This window comes from Alosa alosa, chromosome 13 (assembly GCF_017589495.1).
Source record: "Alosa alosa isolate M-15738 ecotype Scorff River chromosome 13, AALO_Geno_1.1, whole genome shotgun sequence".
Lineage (NCBI taxonomy): Eukaryota > Metazoa > Chordata > Actinopteri > Clupeiformes > Clupeidae > Alosa > Alosa alosa.
This window is the reverse complement of record NC_063201.1, coordinates 20,584,055-20,597,132: the sequence shown is the minus strand read 5'-3', so window position 1 is coordinate 20,597,132 and position 13,078 is coordinate 20,584,055.

Here is a 13,078-nt window from a genome sequence, read left to right as displayed (position 1 = left end):
GACCCTTTCAAGAGAGTTCCATTATCAGCATCATAGTTGGCCCCACAAGACTTCCTTTTTAACATTCCATATGTTATCTTAATGCAGAGGAAGTAGATTGGGGCCCAAATAGAACGTTCAAGCATTGTTTTTGTTTTTATTGTTAAAAGGGTCTATACATTATCCCGCTTATTACACGGCTACTTGCCAAAACGAAACAATAGACTCCCTACGATGTGAGTCTTTAGCCTGCATAGCCTAGAATAGCCTATTTGTTACTGTTTCATCGTGGCTTTTGGTGAGAAACAAATAGTTCGCAACAGCACACGCTGAACTTGAATCAAACATTCTTTAGAACACAGCTGATCAACCGTCTACTTTCACTTTTGAATGAAGTTCCAGTCCTTGCGCAGTAATATGAAAGACGTAAATTAGAAGCACAAAGCCCATTTTCCTTGACAGCGGTCTGTTATACTTAGCAACGGTCTGTTATTGAGAATTAGCAGACCGCCGAACGTTGGGAAGGCCCATTCAAGTGAATGGAGCATTCTGCAGCACTCTGAAGAGCCGTGTAATAATTCTGAATAACACGACACCTATGAAGTAGATCTGGTAACAAAAAGTTTAATCACCGTTCCATATCAATGTCTATGAATGGTAACTGTAACAACCATAGTAGGACGACGGTTGAGCCTGGAAGCAGGCTTTGCAACAATGGAATCAACAGTAAACAAGCTAACAGTCCAACAGTAACATCGCTGTTAGGGCCAAAGAAAGTTGTACAACAAACTGAACAAGTCAGCTTCTTTTTAAACGGAACCGCTTGTTTCCTTTGCGTGCTATAAAGGCATGACTATTGCCTATAGTAGCAACTGGGTGATAAGCGGGATAACGGCCTTTGGGGGTCCTGTTGGTAACACTTTGCGGTAAGGGTACATGCAGTGGTTAAAGTGGGATTTGGCAGGTGGGGGAACTCTAAAATCCAGTGTCCAGGAAAATGACTCACCATTGGACAACATATTGAGTATTGTGGTGTAGCAATACTTTTTGGACAAGAATTGCTAGCTTCTTGGTCACCTCTATACACGCAAAAAATAAACTCACAATTTATTTTAACAATATCATCGTGCTATATCTACCAATGAAGTATGGAGCTACTTTGAGCCTCGTAAATGGTGTAAAACAGTAATTTATTTGCATGGCTAGGCCGATGCCCGAGGCACCCCCATTGAAAAACTGTTGGTAGCATTGGCTAACTAGCGCCAGATTTCTGAGTGCAGGGGACAAGCTGAAATGAGCTACGATACGTTCACACTCGGTATCATGTTTCAACAGGGGCGCCTGCAGGAATTAATGCTATGGTACGCACACCCATCACCCCAAGAAAAAAAAACGTTCACGCGTGGACAGTATTTTTCCTTTAGGTTCGTGCATACATAGCATAACAACATCCACATGCAATAATGCAACAACAACGTCTACAATTACCTATTCATTTGGGCAACTTTATACATCCCTACACAGGCTAAAGCTACCTTTAGTTGTGTTATAGCGTACTGTAACGTCTGGCTTTAAACAGCTGTAATGCAGTCGTTCTGACAAGCACACCAATTGCTTAGCCAACCTTGTTCTTGCCCATCTTGAATAGCTCCTCTAGCTTTGCTGCCTCCATCCTTTCTGTTTTCGTTGTTTAAACTTGTGATATCCATGATGAGTATTGAGTTAGTGAATTAGCTCAACATTGTGTGCTGATAACCATATAGAAAGCCGAGTAAAAGAAAACAAGTAGCCTATGCGTGCCTGCGTGCGTATTCTCTCCTGCTCAAACATGTGCGCGTTAATTTTGATAAGTGTTCACTAACTTTACTTAATAGAAAATTGTAAATAGCCTGATGGCATGCAACTAATGGGATACTGTGTATAGTTGGAAAGGTATGGTAGGCCAATATGGTGTGAATATACACACACAGAAGGTACATTTTCTCTCGTTGTTGAGTGATGGTATGCACAGTGCGTACGGACGTACACCTGCAGGCGCGCCTGTGTTTCAACACACTTTAGGTCAAAATCACACCGGAATTCTCCTTTAAGTACGGTGGGCACATCATGATGAATTATGATTTATTAAGCATGATCATGATTATTGTTTTTTTGCCAAAAATAAAAAATTCTGATTTTAACACAACTTGTGCAGTTCTTTAAACACATAATTATTCACAACTTTAGTTGAGGGGCCACAGACATGATGAACTCATGAGCAATTAACCTTAAATTCATGTCATCATGATGATCATGCTTAAGAAATCATAAATCATAATGATGTACCCACCGTACCTAATGTTTTAGTTGATGTGTTGTTCATGCATGAGGTCATTCACCTACAGCTGTTTTTGGTGTTGTTTACTGCATTTATGCGTAAATTTATGTACATCATTTCGGGTTCAGTATTCGCTTTCAGATTCTGCAGAACTTTAAATAATGGATTCGGTGCGTCCCTAAGATATATATCTTATCGCAGAGTATGTTATACTAGATACTATAAGACATTTTAATTGTTTATGGTGAACACAAAGTATTTCTATTGTTTACAGTCATTCCCATAAACACTGATAAAATACCAACATTTTGTAACTAGTACGTGGCTGCTTCTGTACAAGTTCATAGCAAGCTTCTGCTGGATGTTGCATTGAATATGGCCTTCATAGGGAAATATTGAGAACGGAAATATTGAGACTCATTTTCAGATGTGATCCTGGCCTATCGAACTGCATCATGGCAGTCAGTGAGATTTGAGGCCGTGTCTACCTCTAGCAGTGTGTCCATTTATACTTTGGATAAAAAAGCGTCTGCTAAATGAATACATGTAAATTATACGTTTTGCCTTAAATTGCTTGCTTTTGTCTGAGATATCTGAGATGAGATATCCATTGCTGTCCATAGTTGTCTGATATGTTGTTTTTATGGCCTTTGTGATCATTATTTATACTGCTTTAAAGGATGATATTTGTAATGCTGGATGTGGCAATGTCCTCTTTGTTTAATATTTTATGGTGGTGGTCATTTTTGTGGTCATTAGACAAACATGGGATGTGCTTATGGAGCTGTGTAACCTTTTGCACAAATGTTTAATGTGGTCAAAATATGGTGGGTTTGCCATCACCCACTCACCTATCAGTCAGTGAGAAATGTGGGAAATGGTCTATAAAAATGTGTGTAATTGTGAATTCAAAACTGTGTAATTATCTTCTGTTATTAGCTGAGTGAAGTGTTTGTAATGATGCTACTGAGTAATGGAGAGTGGAACTGTAACAGTTATTGACAGTTTCGTAATCAAATTGCGAAGGTACATTTTGCTCAAGCCTGGTTCAACAACTGTATATTATAATACACATTAAATGTATTGGTTTGTATTGAAAACCTCTCCTTTTACCTAATAAGACAGAAAATCAGATGGCAGTGTTATATTTGATGGCCTGTCATAACAATTTATTTTAAAGGGTCCATGGAGGAGAAGTATTATTTGTAATCTAATACACATGTCTTCACAAGATCCTAAATGTAAGGAGAACAGCCCTGAAAAAGTCAAGGACAATGCCTGCCAATATACCGAGGTAGGTAAATCATGTAAATATGCCTGTACATAAATATACCTTATACATATGTAAACATTAATATAAAAACAGATATTATACTGCAAAGTTGAGCTTATTAAAATAGTGAAATGTGTCAGGGCTACTGGCTAATTCAGACCTCATTAATTCGTCACACAGCAGTGAAATGAAAAGACCATCCTAATATGTAACCCTTGCCTTAAAAGAAACTAAATATTAATATGTGAAAAGAGTCTAACATGACCCAAATTAATGCACAGCCACACTATCTTTATACAAATAAATGCATGAAGCATCACCTCACAGCAAACAATGGGCTTTTGTGTCAGCAATGGCAATGTGTCTTGGTCATTTGCAAAAGCTATGTCATATTTGCAAAAGCTCAATGGCTGTATGTCCAGAGTGTCCACTTTGTGTGACAACATAACTGAATTCCTGGAAGTCACTGGAAGATGCTTGTAATCCTGACAACTGAAAGGGCTGGCTAATACCTTTTTCCAGGGACACTGTTAAAAATGGTGGTCCACTGAAAGAATGCAACGTTTGTCAGAACATTGCATGAGTGTGTTAATGCAGGACCATTGGAATCACTTAGAGGAGGCAAATGGACAAGTGAAAAGTGATTATCATGTGACTGCAACTGATAGCTGATAGAACCCTTGGACATTTAAACACAAGTAGGCTATACATGCCCACTTATCCACAGACAGACATGCAAACACGCACGCACACACACACACACACATTTAGATGTTTTTATTTGGATCCAAAAGGCAAGAAAACAAGATCACACACACACACACACACAGAGCTATCTTCAAAAGGCCCAGCAAAGAGTCCTTTGCTCTGTATAAGATTAAACTCTGAGAGGTCGAGGTGTAAAAAGAAAGATGTTTTTTGTTGTTGTTCAAAATGATGGTGATGATTAGACTTGTGCAGAAGGATGAGTACTGAAGGGACATTATACTCAGCAACCCTTTTGCACATTCTGTCTGGGAGATCACATTATGAAGATGATTTCAGGGCAGATTGACCAAGGCAGACCGCAGCATGGCTCCCTGGACATGGAAGGAATTGCCTAACGCACCATTAGCCAATGTTTTGCAGGACTCAACAGAGAGACATAGACAACTTCTCCTGAGCGTTCATGCTTAAATGTTAATAGGTGCATGACCCACATGCTAAGTGTTATCATCCCCTGTGATTTGCTCAGCTCAATGCACAAGAAAACGAATATTTAGCTAAAAGCAGTTATATGTACATATACAAGGACATTAATTCATTTAATGTTTCAGTGAAGCGAAACAAAGCGAATTTGTACACCACACTTGATTAAATATGTTAACAACAGTAGTGCAGTATGTACTGTACACATGCTGGCCAATCTGTTGCTGCATCAAATGAGTGAGGCGGAGGGAAGGCAGATTTGTAGTTGCTCCTCTGCACGTTTTTGACCAGATATTTGAATGCACTTCACTATGACGCAGTGCCATGATTGTAGTGCCATATTCACATTTTAGGTTGTTGCAAATTTATTTTATTTGGTGCTCTGTTGTTTACTCATTTGAACAGCTACCAGTTTTTTAAGTGCCTCTTCGGTTATGTTTTCACACCCACATATTATTGTGATGGACAGATCTAGATAGATAGATAGATATGTAGATTTATGACATTGTATTATCACATAGAGAGAGAGAAAGGGATGCATGCCAGACATTTTACACAAACCATACTTGTCTCCCCCAGTCAAGCTCATCTGATCGTCCAAAAGAGAATGAAAAAAAAAGGGTCGAACAAATTAAGAATGAGGATGCTGAAGCACAACAATGTGGGTTGGATACAAGGCTTATTACTCCAAGCTTGGGGCATGCGATTGATGTCGATAGGCATCTGTGACACCTTCAGCTTGTGGTTGGCTTGAGCTGCCTGCCTGAGGTTGCAACAGGACACACACAGCAGCCAAGCGGAGCTAAGCACAAAAGCACGGCACAGTGCAGCGCGCTAAACCGCTAACCCTCCATGCATTCATAACCCTGTTGAATATTGCAAACACTGCAATTCCCCACTGGGATGCAAGTGCTTGCAGCATGATCTGAATATAAAAAGTGTGTGTGTGTGTGTGTGGGGGTGCCAGAGGTAAGGGACTGTGCTGTGTCGATGTGAATATGCGTGTGTGCATACGGATCAGAGCAATTATATTGCAGCAGAAAAGTATCTTCTCAGAGTGAAACACCATGGGGGAGTTATGCTCAGAGAAGATGTTGCACATGCTCAGACAAGCTGATTACAAAAAAAGAAAACAAGCAATACAAATCTGGATACTTCTGGTGAGAGGAAGTAGACAGTGAGGTCCTTAGTGCTGATGCATACCCTTTTCCCCAGTGCTGATGTTTCCTCACTGGTGGAGATGACACTGATGAGCACACTTGTGGGCAAAAGACTCCATTGCTTATGGGCAGAACTACATCTCCTTTTGCTTCCCTATCTCTCATGTCACTTAATCAAATCTCTGCGCATCCCAGAAGGGCCACCACCACCTTTAAGCCCAGATAAGAAAGTGTACGCTGATGATGTCTTCCTAGCTCTGCATGACAGCGGTGTGTCATATTGACGTACACATTCCTCTCAGCTGTCTGCGCATCAGGACCACAACTGGGGCGTCCTGTCCAGAACAGTGTGTCACCACCACGCATGAGCCATGACCCAGATCATAACACAGCCAGAGTGGCAGTTCATGGCACCTGCCTCCAGGCCTCAGAGCTCTCTGTGCGTGAACACCCGTGGAGGTAGAGCTGACTTTTCAGTGTGCAGCGGGTGTAGGTGACACACAGGATGAAATAGCGGTGAGCACAAGCGCATCTCCTTAATGGCATGTTGTCCACATAAGTGGTTGAATTCAATTTCACCAGAAAACAATCACGCTGAAGTGCTTATTGGGCATTATACTGCTTCCCTACATATTAAGCATGGGCTAGGAACATGACTTCATAGTAAGTCCTTTGAACATACACTATTGAGAGGAAAGTATTGGGATGCCTGCCATTACACCTACATGAACTTCAATAACATCCCATTCTAAATCCATAGGTATTAATATGGAGTCAGTTCCCCCTTTACAGCTGTAACTGATTTCACTATTTTGGGAAGGGTTTGATTGGAAAGATTTTAAATGATCTGTGGACATTTTGCCCATTCATTTTGCCTGCCTCACAGTGTCTATTCTAGTTAATCCCAAGGTTGTTTGATGATGCAGATAAAATCGTTCATGTGACTCCATACGGATCAAATAAGGGAACAGAATGCACCAGTTTCTTTTGCAATGCTCACAATGTTTCATTAACACTGCAAAAAATCCTAGAATTAAAAAGTGAGATAAATAAGCTTAAATCAAGTGAGTATGTGCTTATTTTTCTAATATTTACTTATTACAAGACATTTTTGCACTTGATTTAAGTTGATTTAAAAATGATTACCTATGAAACTCCTCCTTAGGTCATTTTAGGGTTAAATCAGGACATTATTACTTCTATATAATCTATAAATATTTGAGAGCATGCCTGAAGCCTTTGTGTGAGAACAATAATTGTTTAGCATATGGCTTTGATCTTGTTCTTGTGTGGTCTTACGTATTGCTCCCAGGTGGAACTGATTCATTAAACTTAACCATCTGGCCTCCCATTCCCGGAAACTGTATACATTCTCTGGGCCATGATGTGACATGGAAGGATAAACAGTATCTTATACACACCACAGATCCTTTTGTTCATTTTTATACCAGCCTTTAAAGGTACACTATGCAAGATTTTACCTTAAAATATAACCTCTATGAAGCCAATTTGATGGTAAACAAACTTGTAATAGGGGAATCGTTCACCTATAGCATAGCCGTAGCAGGACGCTATCAAGAGAACCAGCAATGCAACTTCAAGAATTGCTGACCCAGAGACATCTTGCATGAATCGTGAAACGTTACCTTGTCAGTAGATGTAGCTCTTTGGAGATAGTTTTTGCCTGTTGTTAGTCCTTTGCCTCCACAATAAAAGCATTTTCATTGTGTACAGGGAGAACAAGCCATGACAAGTAGGGTATTTACAACGGCAAAGTAAAATATAAATATATAGCGATAAGGGTGTTTTGGTCTACAATCAGACAATCTTTGTTTTATCTCTATTCACTGATTGACTCTACGTCTCATTACTACATTATGCATGCCACAGGTGACATGTCTAATATCTCCTTGTACAATAAGTGGGAGTCCTTAAGGGGAAATTAGAAAGTCTTATACCTTCAAACCAGAATGGCATACACTCATACTCTGTTCAGTTTCTTACCTAATATATCGGACAAGTGACTGATCTCTTGTGGGAAGTTATGATTGTTTTTTTTTTTTCTGTCAGCCAATCTGAAACACAGTAGGTTCCTAGTTATGTAACAAAATGGTTGACATTTAGTTGCTGAAAAGTTTGCACAGGAGCACTGCTCCTGCAGAGACTGCTGATACTTGTACTGAGATTTTAAATATTTAAATAGCATTTGCTATTTATAGTTATTTCTATTTGTCCTTAAAACACTGGTGCAGTTGTTTGCATGCACACATTTTTAAATTGACTTCAGAAAGGGGAAATGTCTTACCCTCTGACTTATGCCCACTGGGGGTCCAATAACTTCCCGAACCTATTACACATCAAAATAACTGGGGGTCATGCCGCAGGAAACCATTTTTTCTTGTTGTCTTAGGGGCAGCCGTGGCCTACTGGTTAGCACTTCGGACTTGTAACCGGAGGGTTTCTGGTTCGAACCCCGACCAGTAGGCACGGCTGAAGTGCCCTTGAGCACCCCTCACTGCTCGCCGAGCGCCGCTGTTGTTGCAGGCAGCTCACTGCGCCGGGATTAGTGTATGCTTCACCTCACTGTGTGTTGAGTGTGTTTCACTAATTCACGGATTGGGATAAATGCAGAGACCAAATTTCCCTCACAGGATCAAAAGAGTATATATACTTACTTATACTTAGATATTGTATCAATGTCTAAGGAATGTACTAAGCTTTTCCAATTTGACTGTGTTCTTCCTGTCTGTAATGACCATGTAAAAGGAAATGGTCTTTTGACAAATTAGAAAAGTGTATCGTTTCTACATTTACAACTGCTTTCATTTATCATGCTCCCTCCCCTGTTTGCAATCTAGCAATACACCTTAAATTCCTAAAGATGTTGGCCATTCAGAATGAAGCCAATTATGCATGTAAAATCTAATATCAAAATTAAAGCTTGGCTGCAAAATCAGACGATAGGGTTTTCAGAGCGTGCTAGAACATCACGAGGAAAATAAGCCAAGGCATATTTTCAATACAAAAACCTTGTAAACTCTACAAAGGCAACTCAGGGAATGTTGTAAAATAATTGAAAAGGGTATGGCTCCTGTAATTACTAAAAGAAGAGAACTTTATTTTTCTCCCGTGAGGGCCAGGCATAAAACATACACACATGTATTCCACACTAAAAAAAATTGTGTGTGTGTGTAGGGGGAGTCTTATTGTTTGTTCAGCAGCCTGATGGACAAAAAGGTGACTCTAAATCACAAGTAAATCTCAAGGTTAGCTAAGATCTGGCCCATATCTATACCAATCACTGTTTATCTACTCTAGAATACAACAATAGACTTATTTTGAAAATATACAAAACATGCCCATAGACACACAAACATAATTCAGAAAGTGATGAATGTGTTGTGAACAGAATAATAGAGACATGACTCGGTGCAACAAAAGTAAACAAGTGTGTGTGTGTTTGTGTGTGCGCATGCATGCAAAGAGAGAGGACGTGAATGGGGGGACCTTTAATCTATATTTAGGCAGGCAAAAAGGATGGCTTTTTTCTCCAATTTTCGTGGCGAAAAAAAAAAGATGATTGAAAATCTCTGGCGGTAACACACCCGGGTGCTTGAGAGCTCATTACCATGGCTTAGTGGTCACAATACTCAGCTCCAAAAACAGAGCTGCCTTGTCTTTGTATTTGTTTAATATGTACAGTAAAGAGTATTGAGCCAAATGTTTCCGGGCCATTTGCACATCATGTCAACACCATTAGGTGGATCATGTCAAGCTACTTTTCTCGTCTTTCCAAGAATGCTTACAGTATAGCGTGTGCAATTTTTGAAAATTGTTTCTCCAAGCCTTCAAAGTATAGTGGCATGAGCAATTCCATGATACATGAGTAAAACTTAAACTCAAGCTGAGGCGCATGCATGATTTAACAAATGACAAAGTTAAGACAGACAGGGAGTTGTTGACATGACCTTTAACAAACACAGGGTGCTTTTGGCATCAGATGTACTTGCACTGACATTGCCTTATCATCAGGGTGAATGAAAACCTGACTGCAACCTCCAGAAAGATCCATGCAGCACTGCATGTACAGCATCTGCTACTGTGGTGTGTACTTAAGACACTGATCTGATTAATATTGCAGCAGTTAAAATACACCAGAATGTTTTACAGCTTTGTTTGGCAGCCTCTGCTACTAGAAGGAACGCGACTGAAGGACTGAATAAAACTGTGGTCAGTAGACAATATGCTTTCATAATAAATAAAGACTTTTACTTTAATTAACTTTTGATTAGGAAGAAGCAAACACCCAATTCTCAACTACTGCAACTACAACTACACATTTGCCTCTAGGCTACTACACAAGGGGAGTAGAGCTCAATGGTGTTTTATGCCCCCAACGTCATCTTCCAGGCAGCACTGCCACTGTCGACTTAAAGGCACATTTTCCTAAACCTAACCCTAACCCATGCCTAACCATAGCGCTATCCAGGCAGCACTGCCTTGAAGACAACGTTGGGGGCATAAAACACCAAGAAATAGGGAGTAGACAGAGTAAGAATATGGGGCCATGGATAAGAATAATAACACCATATAATCTGTACTGCAATTTTACCTGTACAGGCTGACAAAAAATGAGGATAGTAACTCAGTCAAAGACAGACAGAATATTTTTAATTTTGAATGAAGAGTTAAAAGAAAGAAGACAATGAAATGTTGTCACTCTGTTACAGCCTAGCAGTATTCAGTTACTCACTGTTCAGACTCATCAACCTTTTGTGATCAATATGTAAAGTAATTCCCAATTCCTGTGTATGGGTTTAACAGAGATTTCAGTACTGTATTTATTGACAAAAACTCAATTTAACTATGGCAGAAATTACTTCAACTTCCACCTCTTAAATTGCTATGTACTTTATGCCTTTTCCCATTTTGTTGAGACATATATGTGACCACACAGCAGCCCAGGGTAAAGAGAACACGCCACATACAGCAAACACTGGCAGCAGGAATAAATTAAACAAAATCTGCCCGTCATGTCTAAAAGCCTCCAGAGGCCAACCTGCTGCATGAGCCGGCGAGTTCACGTGGGGCAGCGGACTCTCAAGACAACTTGGCAGCGCTCTGTCCTCGTAAACGGCAGTGACGGACACACAGACGGCAGGCTTGGGGGCACTCATGCTGAGCCACTGCAACCTTAACCACCCAATCGCATTGCGGTTCCTCTGCTACTGGATGTGGACCTAATCGCCTGGGTGATCTGATGGGAACGGAGGAGGCCATATCAGGACGTTAGGCGAACAGCTCTCATGCCTTGATAAAATGCACTGGGTTTCTTCACATACACAAGGCGGATCCTATTCATCAGCATGAGGGGATTTAGTAATGCAATACAAGAACTCAATGTCTCTGTTGTTTCTCTTGTTTGTTCAGACTTCTGCACTCATCTGCTAAGTCCCAAACATTTGCGGCCAATCAAGTAGCATTGACTTCACCAGGCGAGAGAATCTAGCTCACACGCTACACTGCACATTTGGCCATTTGTGCAGAGCGCTCGCTTGTATGCTCGTGTAAGACATCATCTGTCACACTCACATCATGAATATGAGGTACTTCAGAGGCAGCCAATCTACTTCACTGACTGCACGAGTCTACACTCTTACCTCGTGTGCTGTATTTATTGCCTTCCCCATATGTAGCAGGCCAAAAACACTGCCTTTGGTCTACACAACTTATTCATGAGCTGCACACCTAAGAGCAGCCACTTTCTGTAGATCACTGTAACGTTGGGATGCAAGGGCTGAGGAAGGCAGCATGATTGCAGCATGTAGGCCCATAACAGTGCTCTCTGATTGCAACACCAGTAAGCTGTGAGCAGTCACATGGAAAAAACATAACCCAGTTAATTCATTGTAAGCTAAGCCTGCCCCCAAACACCACATCTTTCTCTCTCACACACACACACATTAGTGGTGAGTGGGCAGTAGGGTGAGACCAGGGCATGGGCCATTGAATCAGTGGCAACACATCACGCCTCAGCATGGAAGAAGTGATGCAATTGGTAACATGGTAGGTACTTGTGTGATAAATACTTGGAATATAATAAATAGCATTGTTATTAGATTATAAAATAGATACATTAGGTTGTGCCTTTTGTGATTATAGCACCAACAATATGACAGTGATGTGTAACACGATGATTAGGTTTGCTAACCTCAATAGTAGGCCAGTTTTTACATGACCATTCCAAAGGCTACAAACACATAACATATAGACTACCAGAGATACTATATGATTGTTATAGTTATTTTTTCGTAAGGGACTTTTCATGTGCTCGATGCACTGTACAGTGTTTCCCCATACATTGACTTATTTGTGGTGGCCCACCACAACACTGACCACCACACAATGATTTGCCATGTTGTACTATTTAAATGGGATGGAATTAGTTTATAGTAGAGCTATGTGCACCTTTGCACAGCCTCTCCTTGTCTCTCAACAATCTACATGCACGTTTAAAGAAAACATTAACAATCCTGCAATTGTTGGCTAAATTGTTGGCTAAATTGTGCATCATAACCACGCTGCGCTAATTTGTTAAAAACTATTGCATTCAAGTTAATTCTACAAACCTACCACCACAAATAGAATTCAATTCTGTGGGAAACACTGCTGTAGCTTACATAAATATATTAAGATTACATTTTCTGACTATATGTTTGTATGGAAATGGTTCCAAGTACCCTACGTCTAAAAACAGACAGCCAGATAAGACAGCCTATTTCAAAGAGGGAAAAGTAATTTGCAGTCTAAAGGCTGTTTTCCAGTCAAATGTGACATCCTGTTAATCAATTTTAACTCATGAAAAATAGAATGAAATAAATAGAGTCCCGAAGCCATGACGTAGCGTTGTCAAGGCAGCGATATCACTGGATCTAAACAAATCAATCTACCATTAGAAATGACCATAGTGGTGGCTTTCTTAATATATTTCAATCATTTTACAACGTTTCTTCTTTTACACTGTAGGAATCACATATTACAACATATATTCATACCAACACAGTTTTATTTTAGCATGGGTTTCCTCCATAAAAGAGACCTGCATAACTTCACAGCATGCGTTTAAAATCCTTAAATTCACGGACGTGTTTTGGCTTTATT